Source organism: Acanthopagrus latus, chromosome 1, assembly GCF_904848185.1.
Source record: "Acanthopagrus latus isolate v.2019 chromosome 1, fAcaLat1.1, whole genome shotgun sequence".
NCBI lineage: Eukaryota > Metazoa > Chordata > Actinopteri > Spariformes > Sparidae > Acanthopagrus > Acanthopagrus latus.
In genome coordinates this window covers 5,493,745-5,505,996 of record NC_051039.1, presented here as the reverse complement: position 1 = coordinate 5,505,996, position 12,252 = coordinate 5,493,745, and the positions used below count along the sequence as shown (strand labels likewise).

The following is a 12,252-nucleotide window of genomic DNA, read 5'->3' as shown; positions in this document are numbered from 1 at the left end:
CCACTCACAGCAGTTTCAACCGATTTTGGTCGCAGACGGACTTCTAACAGGCACGGAAGAGAAGAAAATCATGCTAATGCGCAAGATTACCAAGAATGGTGAGGTTAATCAAGAATTTGACATTAAACTCTCACATTAGTTGAAGTGCTCTGCTGGGATGAGCCGATGACGTCACGTGTCTTAGCACCACTGTGTTGAGCCGTAGAAGTAGTGAAAGCTCGCGCATCTGAGAAAAAAATCGTTATAAATCCTCATTTTGAGCAAATTTTATTGTTTTATAAGTTTTGGCTTCTAGCCCAAAATAATTGCTGGGGGGCGCTGCAGAGAAGACTGCCTACTGGCAATACTTGGCTACAAGGATGTAAATCTCTTCTTTCTGCATAACTGCATAACTTTCCTGCTAATTATTAAATTCATCTAAAAAGACTGAAGATGTTTATTAACCAATTTGGCTTGAAAAATACATGGAAACTTTCCATTTTAAGTTTTTACCCTTGCCTGGCGTGGTTTTTTGTCTTTTTCTGTACCTAGTTTAAACGCACAAAGAGGAAACACATTTTTTTGCGATGTATCAAAACCTCACAAGTTTTTTAATGGAAAACACGGCTTTTGAGACACAATTTTAAAACTCATTGTGATAATTATTTTACCCTTCATTGGGAAGAGGAGTAAAAATATGTCATCTATCGGTAATGTGCACTTAAAGGGATATTCTGGTGTAAGTTTAATCCATGGTCTAACACATCGTGACACAGAGTAGATGATTGCGTGTTAACAATAGATTGCAGTATACGCCTCTAACAAGAAACCGCCAGAAAGCTGCTGCAGGAGAGTGGTGAGTTGTGTTCACTTTACAACAGCAATCCGGCTAAAACTACATAAGTTAGCAGCCTGCAAACTTGATCTCTCGGGGGGGGGGCTCTTACTCGGTGTCACGGTGTGTTAGACCATGGATTAAATTTACACCGGAATATCCCTTTAACATGTTTGATCGGCCAGCACAGTGACCTGCTGGGTGACGTTGCACTGTGTTAAAAAAACAGTTGTAGGACGACACTGAATTCTCTCTGAAATTAATACGTGGGCTGTATTTGTCACACAGCATTTAAACTCAACCTTCTTATTTATGTGAGGGTGACACAGCAGCCAGGGTTTGGTTTTGCCCTACCTCGACTTTTATCACTTTATTTATTTACCCAGAACCACAATCTTTCCTTAACTTCACCCAAGCACTTAAAAATCTTAACCATGGTTTGGTTACCAGGAGTGGAAATGATCGATAAAAACAACAACACATGAAATGTGCTGACAGTGAACAGCTGGGAGACACATTTGATATAATTTATGTTGGTATGTTGACAGTCAACCACTTAACATCCAGTCCAAAAACCCCATTTATCAAGATTTGCATGTGCAGGCATAATGGAATATTTTAGTCGAGGAACCTTTTATCAATCATTCACCAACATCCCTCACAACTATTAGCTGTTGGCTCATTATGAAGTTTCAAACTTGTGTCCTGTTATTAATGACTTTTTGTCCAAGAAGACAGCAAGCTTGCTGCTCTAAATGTTTCCCTCATCCATCCGCCCTCTCTCATCAGCCCGAAGCCGAGCAGATAAAATATGAAACGTGTTTGACGTCGACTTGAATCCCCGAATGAAATAAAGCCACGTCGATGAATCTCTCCTTATTTTAGTACCCATAAATCTGTGGGTTTGAGGCATGTTGGGAGACATTTCCATCCAAATTCAGTCACAACTAGAAAAAAAAAATACACGCAGCCCTGTGTGTGATTATATCTGCATCAAATCCATCAAGCGGTTTAACGTAGCTACTACTTAGAAATCCTCCATCATCGCAAACGCTGCGGAATGACTTCATTATAATAACTGGATGATATAATATCCTGCTAGCGCTGCCATCTTTTTCTCTTCATTCGCTTCTTTTTTTTGCTCTCTGGTAGCTTTTTGACCTCCCCCCTCGCTCCTTCCTTCTCCCTCTCCCTCTCTCATGTGAGTCCACTGTGTGCCGGCCTCTGCCAGTGATCCATGGATGGTAATGGCCATTCCTGCTGCTCCCACAGCACACACCATTACTGCTGGAACACCCAGACGGAGCGCGACAGACGGAGGACGGAAAAGAGGGGGAAAAAGACCGAGCGAGAGGGGAAGAAGAAGAAGACGGGCCGAGAGAGAAAGGGAATATTTTGGTTTCAAAAAGCGTAATCATGACATGAAACTGGAAGCATGGCAGCATGTGTGTATGCTGCATATATGTGTGTGTGTGTATGTGTGAGTGTGTGTGTGTGTGTGTGTGGAGATCATTTCATGGTGAGGATTAGACAGGGCCAGGTAAGATATCTTGTTTCCTGTGACCTGCTCATCGCGAGGTTTCCCACACTCATCACTTCACTCTATCATCCCTCTCGCTGAGATATAAAACATGTAGACACTGACCTCCAACACACACACACACACACACACACACACCATTTCATTACACACTTACCCGTACCTTCATATGCTGCAGAGCTGTAAATCCAAATTATCTCCAAATACCTCATTTCAGTCGATCTGTGTGTGTGTGTGTGTGTGTGTGTGTGTGTGTGTGTGTGTGTGTGTGTGTAACGCTATATTCCTGTCATACTGAAAACTTGAGAGATGTGTGTGTTTCCTGTAACTCACTGCGGGTTATGATAACAACCGTTTCTCCTGTCAACAGCCCATAATGTCAGATTTACAGGGTTGCCCCCGGTAACCAGCCGGGGCTGGCGTGGCTGAGTGATTCTACAGCATCTGTCAGAGCGAGAGAGGCCATCTATCACACACACACACACACACACACACACACACACACACACACACACTCATATCTAACGTGTCTCTCAAACTGATTTTTTTCAGTACAACAGGGGAAAGATTTCAGGATGAGTAATCCAACACCTCTCCTCTGTCAGAAACCGTCCTCCACAGAAAACTGCCGTCATTGCTTGTTTTATTCAAACAGCTTAAAACCGTGTGTGTTTATGTTTCGGTCACAGACGCAGGACGCAGTTCTTGTAGTGCGGCGACAGGAAGTGGTTGGAGCGGATGAACACGAGCATCTGATTTTGTCCGGTTTGTCATTAAACATCTTTGGTTGTTTCAGCGATTTAAAGGCGCAGTGTGTAATAAATAACCAGCACGTCTTGGCCGGTGTCGGTCCAAAGTTCCTGTTCTGGTGGTCCAAACATTCTCTCCATCATATCTGCCAGCCTGACTCTACTCAGGTTGACTCAGCACAGAGTGGCAGGGGTTTGCATTTCCCTTACAATGATACTACCTGTGTGAAGGTGTGTCTTTAACTGATGACGTGCTAGTCTTAGTGGTCAGAGGAAACACACACACACACACACACACACACACACACACACACACACACACACACAAAGCTGCTAATAGAGCTCCATTTATTTGCTGGCAAACGTCCTCTGTTATCTAGTTATTTAAAAGCTTTGGGTTGGGTTTTCACCAGCAGTAACTGAAACTGATGAAAGCAAGCATGATGAAACAGCTGATATCTGAGAGCACTCCAGACTGAAGATGTCTTTCTCTCACGATTCCTGCACAGACCTGAGATCAGAACGGGGTCGTCACGGGTCAGCCGTGGTCATGAGATGTCACTGTGACCTGCTCAGAGGCGCAGTTTAAACCTACTCAGGAAAACGTCCATCCAGGGTGCAGCTTGGCTCATATAAAGGCCCTGGTCCTGAGCTGTCTGTCCACATCGCTAACGCTCCCTGAGCTAACTAGCCAGTGGCAGCTCCAGTTAGCAGCAGCTCTTGTATATCCTGCCTTTATATATGTCTGGTGCTCTTTTTAAAATGGAAAAAAAAATCATTTTAAATGGCTACTTTACATGGCATTTCTTCAATTCAAAGTGCTACAAAAAAAAGAAAAGATGAAAGAGAAGTGGATGATGTTTCAAGACTGGACCACGAGGTTTGGACCTGCTGTGAGTCTCGGTGGTTTCAGAGACTAAAGTATTCGACACTCTAAAACTTTAATTATAGTGGCAGCTGATCGTCCTTGCAGTGTCCATGTGGGTCACTTTTTCAACGGTTCAGTCACGAGGACTCATTGTTCAGACCGTCTTCCCACTTTTTCCTCGTTCTTTCTCTTTCTTGCAAAGTGAAAAAATAGCACAGACTAACTAAACAGTGCGAGTTATGCCTTTCTTCTCCGTTAATGTGATCAAAGCTGTGTTTTAACTGTTTTAAATGGGCCTCGCTGGCGGGCGTTTCCACTGATGTGAAACCCGGGGGACGTATCAGAGGATGTGATCGTGTACCACATTCACAGTCTGCCTGTTTAGTTCTTATCACACCGCACTACTTCTAGATCTGATCTTGATAGACTATTTTAATTCTTATCATAATAGACTATTTCATGCACTGATGCCTCTCTACTCCTGTGCAGCTGTGATGAGGTATAATTGGTTTGTTATGCACATATTCTCGCGCTGCCTCACCGTGCAGCGGACAGAATTTTATTGTGTTTTCTCTTGTTGCCTTTTCTTCTCTTTTGTACTTTCACTATTGTTGAAGCGGCAGCGTTGGCCTACTTCCCCTCTCTCTGTATCTTCAAACACACACACACAGATAGACACTGAACACAGCAGAGGTTAATAGTTGTTGCATTGGTGACGATCACTGATGCTTGTCCACCGAAGTGCGACCGCTGTCTCCTCTAATCTTAAACACACACGCAGTGACATGATGTCTTTGGGTTTCCCGTCAATGAATCTTGTACGTTCTCACTCAGTTAAACAGAGGACAGAGGGAGGATGAAAATACCTATTATTGTGATAGTATTTAGTTGGTAAGTATTTCAGGAGGCTCCTGGTTTTTGTTACTTCTTCTTCAGCCACTCTGAGCTTGTCTCCGTATCCGGTGAGTCATGTTGCACCCTGCAGAGCCACCGTGGTTCCACTTTTATGTCTCGGCCACTTCAACTCGTCCTCCTCACTTGTATTTTCAACCCAACTCACAGAGTACATGTTGGTGTATGTAATGTGCATTTCTTGATATAAACATTATGTTCGATATGCTGAAACTTTAAGATTCTTTGTTGGTGAATGTTGAACTGATGCTCTAATCGTCTTGTTATGTTAGGCACAAAAAACACTTGATTAGGGTTAGGGAAAAGATGATCTTTTGACTTTAAACAAAGCGGGAAAATATTTACCAACATTTCCTTAAAATATGAAGTGGCGTCACACATACAAATGTTGAAACGGTGTCTCCAGCAGTGGCCCCAAAATGAATGTACGCGATGCACATTTCTGCAAACCATGAATATGTTGAAATGATTAACTTAACATTTCTTTGGTTCAGTTTTAAATCTTACAGTATGTAGTGACAACATTGTGTTGACAATCATGTTGCGTATAGGCACAAAAACCACTTGGTTAGGGCCATGAAAAGAGGATGTTTTGGCTTAAAATATCAAGTTTTGTCGCCACAAATAGGGCCACAGTAATTTATATCACCATTGCATTGCCTCAGTGGACTTAACAATCTATACAGTGAATGACATCCTCTTCAGAAATAGCAGTTTTTCTGTAATCTATACATTGTCCCATTGTTTCACTTCACAAATGTCGAGACACCATCTCTCCTCGCTGTCATCTCCTGCACCTCCTGACATGAAGCTCTGCTTTTATGAAGGTAATCTGACATGTCTTATAGAAATGTTGATATGATATGGACAAAACGCACAAATTCAAATCAACCGAGGTTTGCAGAAGTGTACTATACCAACATTTCATTCTGAGGTACTGCAGTAATTACAGTCATTCAACTGCTGAATGAACCAAGAATTATGCTGCAATTATTCTGTAAAAGCAGAATTTGAAGCTTCCCTTTCATGAATTGGTAAATGAATTCATAAAGCGTGTTTCTTTATGAATCCTCAGTTTGTTACAGTCCAGCTACACTGAACACGTGATGTGTGCAGGCCAGAATTCAGCGCTGTGAAAAGTTCTCACTGATTTTGTGTAACATGGATAAGTTAAAGGTTGGGAAGGTGATTCTGTAGACGGATGGTTGATTGTTGAGTTTCATTCCCAGGTTGTCAAACACTGATGCTTTATGTTGGTGTTCAACCTGAATTACGACCCAAAACATGGGACTGGACAGCCTGGGAATGAGACTCAACGATCAGCTATCCCTCTCCGGAATCACCGTCCCTGCCTTTAACATCTACAGACGGCAGTAATCTATTGGTTACGGTCTCCGTCCGAAGAGAGAGATATTTCTGCTTAGATCTTGACGAAGGGTGGCAGTTTCACTTGGCGAGGTAGCTGTTGCTCACGTCTCACTACTTGTAAAGTACGCAGTGTCTCCTCCGCCATCTTGTGACTACGTTTCACTTTTCTTTGTTCCTTCAAACGTGAAATATGTCTACGTCCTGTGCTGTCCGATTCAATACAGATTACGGTGTGGAAGAAGTTGATATTCAGGAGCTGTGGGACTTCGGTCGACTCCTGGAAGTTCCGCTCGCTGAAGTATCGTCCTTGAACATCCAGACGACAGTAATCTAGATAAAGTCACTGAGCAGCCACCTGCCGTCAGTCAGGTAAATTCAGCTATTCATTTCCTGCGCACAGGTCGTTAAATTTAACAAAATATTGCCGCTGCATGAGATATTTCTGTCTCAAAGGACCACGTACGCCCTGTGTAAAGATTATAAATAGCAGAGGGGCCCATTTTTACGCTTGCAGAGCAGATCTTGGTGGCACTTACGCACCACGTAGGCGCTGCTCTTGCGTACAGCAGCCGCTCCACCAAACGTCTGCAAACGTCACCAGTGTGCTGTCGCCAGCCTGTTACACATTTTGAATCTGCTCCAGCTGTAGAGGAAGGTCTCCATTCCAGATCCTGTTTCTTTGACAACGCCATCACTGAGCCTGCGAGCGTCCCTATCTTTTGATCAGGTGTTGTCGGGGTTTTTTTTTTTTTAGTTCGGCCATAATGGAAGAACAATTATAACCCAGAACAATGTGTGTGTGCACTGTAGTCACCACCTGGGTGTGTGGGATATGTCATAATGTGTTATGTTAGTCACTGCCCCTCTGACAGCCCATGTCAATAGGTGGGTGATACAGCTGTCATCATATTGTGGTGTGAATGAGCTTGGCTCGGCTGTGTGAGTCTGTATATTTGCACTGTGTGTGTGTGTGTGTGTGTGTGTCTGCAGTCCCAGACGGAAGCCCAGAGGACAGATGGTGGGTTCAGACGCAGACTGACACACCGTAACCAAGCGATTACACACTCAATGACTCCCCCTGAAGAGAGAGAGGGAGAGGGGAGAGGAAGAGGGGTACGGAGGGGGGAGAGGATAGAGAGAAAAAATGAGAGAGGGTGAGAGGGGGGAGACGAGGGGAGGAAGGTAGGGTGAGGGAGGAGTGTGGGATATCTAAGGAGAGGAAGAGGTGTCAAGTTTTTCATTTGCAAATCTTGTAGATTTAAAAAATGGGCAAAGTGGAAGTGAGCGAGGAGCGAAGACGAAGAGTCAGATGGAGTAAAAACAAGTTGAAATGAGAGAGGAGGTGGAGGTGGAGGAGGAGGTGGAGGAGGAGGAGGAAGTGGAGGGGGGCCCTGCACCAGGAGGAGATGGTGAGAGTGAGAAAAGAGGGAGTAATGGATGGATAGAAAGTCTTCAGGGACACCGGATTACATGATAGCCAATTACAGCGAAGGATGTTGGAAACTCCCCTGATGAAACCGATACGTGATTGGTTCGGGGGTTTATTATGCTCGCTGAGCTATCGTTGCCTCTTTAATACACTCAGATGCGCACAGACGCAGATTAGATTTGGGTAATCTTAAACCGGCGGTGTGTTGTTGTGGATCTGATGTTACCAACATGATTTATTCCAATAACGTGTCACAGCTGATATACACGGGGAAAGACTGCAGACTCTTGTTTTTTTTTTTTTGAAGGTGGATTCTAACCTCTGCCCATGAGGAGCACTGTTTACAGCAGCGAGACAGACCGAAAACACCCCTAACACCCCCAACACACACACACACACACACACACACACGCACACACACACTCTTCCACACCACCACCAGCCGAGTGTAGCCCGGCCCAGGTCAGGTCAAGCGGGATCATGGGAAACCATTCCTGTGGCCCTTCTCACCTTTTTCATCTCAGAGCGTCTCAAAAACATCCCAGACATCTTGCTCTCTGCTCTCCTCCTCTTCCTCCTCTTCCTCCTCTGTCTTCACACTTTCAGGTCAAACCCCTCTTTTCTTTTCTTTTCTTTTCTTTTTTTTCTTCTTTTCACCAGCTCTGAAACAACCGTAGCCACAGAGGGAACTTTTACATGTTCGCAAAGGTTTTATCGACTACTTAAACAATCAAGTAAAAGTTTTCTTTGAGTAAAACAAGACTTTGTTTCGTCACTGGTGAACTGAAAATGAACCCAGAACTCCACAATAAATTATTTTCTTGTTTGCATGTGCTATAACAACCATGCCGCTTAAATCTGTGTACAAATAACACAACTTTACCATCTGTAGGGTCAAACTATAAGTGCGTCAGTGCGTCTGTGCAGGCTAAAAAAAGACATTTAACTTTGACAGGAGATGAGTTTGCCTTCCTCTTTTTTCCCAGTTGAAAGCAGCAGATGATAAATCTCGTTAGATTACATTTACAAACAGAGTCATTTGACACTGGAGCAAATACTCATTATACACATTCTTATTAAAGACCGAATCTGGATATTAGTGGGTTTTTTGTCCAGTGTGACAAGGACAAATTTAAGAACTGGCTTTATAAAGAGGTGTTACATGTATTACTTACAGCAGCACTATTACTTTGTTAAGGATACAGAAATCTGGTACCTTCACTTTCATGTCACCTGTTAAACGTGTATGTGGCAGATTTGTTTACATCGAAAAGAAAAACGAGTCAACAAGATGGTTAAAGATGTTGCTGAGGGACACCTACGTAACAATCTTCATGGATGCATCGTTGCATATAGTCACATTTTGTGTTAGCTGATGTGAGTGGACGGACCTGGCAGCGCAGAAGCAACGTTTTAATCTTGTCATCAGCATTCAAGCAAAGAATAAGCGACTTTTATTGTTTTCCTTCAGACTGGAATGACTTTGCTTCAGTGCACGTCATTTTGCTGTGTACATTAAACTTTAAAATGGTAAATATATCCTTCCGCAGCGTTCTGTAGTTCTTGCTGCAACATTCGAATAAAGGGAACCTGTAACGTCTTATATCTTTTAGTTTTAACATAACTGCTGAAATCTTTTGTGACCTACAAATCAGAACCCTCCCCGGGATGCCGTGGTACTGTGTGATCCAGTAGCCGGGCGTTTCCCTGATACTCGTCTGTAAGCGAGGGGCGAGTGGTCGGGGGGGTGCAGGGATGAAGAGGGGTCTTTTCCGTTTCTTTCGTGTCAGAGCAGAATCAGAGTGGAACTTTAAATCCAGCCCTGTGTGGACTCTGCCGGAGCAGATATTTACAGATTGGGGGATTATGGAGATGGCTCTTATTAAAACCAAGTCCACATCATTTGACTGTCATTCTATTTAATCATCACTAAATGGACTCATTAAATTCCTCCTCTAAAGTGTTTCTCTTCAAACTCCGTGGCAGTGAGGCGCTGTGCGCGCACACACACAGACACACATGCATGCCGACACACACTCAAACACACAGTCTGCACACTGACCCAGTCTATTGAAGAGACTTTTATCAAATGTAATTTATCAACTTTCTAATGCGACCAGGACTTGTGATGCAGTTAATTCTGCAAGAAGGATTAGTTGTGTGTCTCTGGTTGTACTGTATATATATGTGTGTGTGTGTGTGTGTGTGTGTGTTGTTCTGCTGTGCTGTAGTGAAAAGGCCGTGTTTCTTTGGTGCGTAACCTCACAGCTCTGAAGAGTGTTTTTCTTTTGCTAAACCTTTAACAAATTGAATGTTACACACCACAGAACACAAGTGTTTGACTCGAATGTATTTTTTTTGTGATGTTGTGGACAATCCAAAAGTGTTTAGAGTTTCATTTCTGTCAACAATCAAATGAGGACAAACTGGTCTTGAAGTCAGTAAAAGTTTGAAATTAAACTCTTAATATTTATTTGTTCAATTAAAACGTGTGTGATTTTTAGGTATGCCAATGATGTGTCTTTAGGAAAAGCAACATCTGTGCATTTGTCAGTCAATCTGCAGCTTTAGTCCACACTGAAATATCTCAATCACTATACGGAGGATTGCCAATAACCAGCCAATACAAACTGACTGTAAGGAGTTGAACGAGCCCCTCATTATTAAATGAGGCAAAAGACCAAAGTCTTTGGTTTTAAATTACATTTCTTGACATTTCTTGCTCCCCTGTTTCTGGTGACCCCGTCGCTGTCCGTACAGTAAAGTGCTACCATGAGGTAAAACATTTAATTTGTCAACTAATTACATTCCTATCTAATTCCCATGCTTTTATTGTTGTGCTGATCATAACAGCATGTTAACATGTTCAGCTAAATCTGTGAACTTTATACCAGTAACCAGAATGTTAGCAGATCATGTTAGCATGCTGATGCTAGCTAGCCCTGAGCTCAATGTGTTGCAGCACTTGTATAGAAGTATTAGCATGTTATTTACTTATAGCATGTAACAGTTTGTAGTCATTTGCATGTATGTATTAAATGTGTGAATCACTTTTATTGGTCGTATGTGAGCGGACTGTAATGTGACGTCGCTCTCTCTCTCTCTCTCTCTCTCGGTCGCCTCGACAAGCCTGTGGATAATTTCTTTATGCAGTTAAATGCTGCTGAACTTGTGGGAGAATTTCTTTGTGAAGGACTCAGGTCAGAGTCTGAAGTAGCTAAAAATGAAAATTCTCAAATAAAGTACAAGTGCCCCAAAATTGTGCCGAAGCAATAAGTTCACTCAGAAATGAAAATTCAGTGATGATCTACTCAACCTCTCGCCGACGGAAAGTGGGAATGAAAGTGATGATGTCTCGTGGTTCACACAACGTTTCTGGAGCTTCACAGCAAAACAGCGTCACAGCGCTCTCCTGAACACCTGAAAGAAAATGTCAAATCTTCACTGTAGCTGTGAAGCTAAACTAGTTAGCGTTCATCCCATCTGATGAGCTGTAAAAAACGTCTTTTGATAAAAATTTGAGATCTCTGGACTTCGGGGGGCTTGTATGGAGACATTTTATGTATGTTTTTGGTTGTTTTTCTGCATCACTGTTCTGCTATGAAGCTCCAGAAATGTTTTGTGGACAACAAAACTTCACCCGACTTCCCACCTTCATGTGGGTGAGCAGATAACGACTGCATTTGCATTTTTACGTTAACTTTTCCTTAATGTCATTGTACTTTCCAGCACTGGTGAGACCGGCCCCAGAGAGCCGTCAGCATGGCTGTACACTCTTAATCTTTCTAACGCACAAGTGCCAAAGCTTGTTTTAAGTGCTTTTTAAAGTGCTTCACAAAATGACTGTCAGTAAATACTCACAGTGTCTTTAATCACAGAGGCCTCTTCTCATTTTCCTCAGCTCCCCCCAAATATTTCCACTTTACTCAAACCTCCCTCTCCCCGTCCTCGCCTGTAGTCTCTGCTTTTCTAGCGAGGCGAAACGGGTCGTTGACGGTTAATAGATTTAGCCGCTATACTGGTGGAGAGACAATGAGAGAACCATCAATTTATCCGCCGTTTAACTGCTCCAATCTAACCTCCGTAAACTCACCCGGTGAAACTCATTTCTGTGTTTCCTCGCCAATCTGAAAAGCTATCATCTCGCTAATCTTGGGCTTTCAATTCGCCGGGGGGACAGAGGGGGAGTCGGACCAATCCCGGATCTCGGAGATGATCTGTTAGCCCGGCGTAAATGTTTATAACACGGGGCAATCTCCAGGGTTTATACGTTGATGCACAAGCACACGCGCACGTCCAGTCGTACACACACACAAACACACGCTTCCTTTTTTTTTTCTTCCTCCTGTGTCTCTCTCTCTCTGTCTCTCTCGCCCTCTCCGGGGCATTTATAGGGATGTGAAAGCTGTTATTGGGCAGGTCAGTGGAGTGGAACTGTCAGATAATAGGCTAGTTACCGTGGCAGCACATGAATGAGGGATGGAACGGAGGAGGGAGACAGAGGGAATAGAAACGCTCAACTCGCTCCTTAATCAGAAGGTAAACTGGAAATCTGGGGAGTTTAGACTCCCT

The 12,252-nt window shown here is 43.3% G+C and overlaps 1 long non-coding RNA gene across 2 annotated transcripts; it reads right to left on the bottom strand.

Moving 5' to 3' along the window:
- Nucleotides 1–7,973: 7,973 nt before the first annotated feature.
- On the bottom strand, nt 7,974–12,048 carry LOC119017534. Of its 2 annotated transcripts, XR_005074465.1 has the most exons (3): nt 11,774–12,048; nt 11,542–11,698; nt 7,974–11,100 (listed from the first exon to the last, which is right to left on the bottom strand). It is a non-coding gene; the product is annotated as an uncharacterized LOC119017534 (long non-coding RNA). The 2 variants fall into 2 exon arrangements; XR_005074464.1 differs by having other exon boundaries at nt 11,542–12,048.
- Between the last annotated feature and the right edge of the window lie 204 nt (nt 12,049–12,252).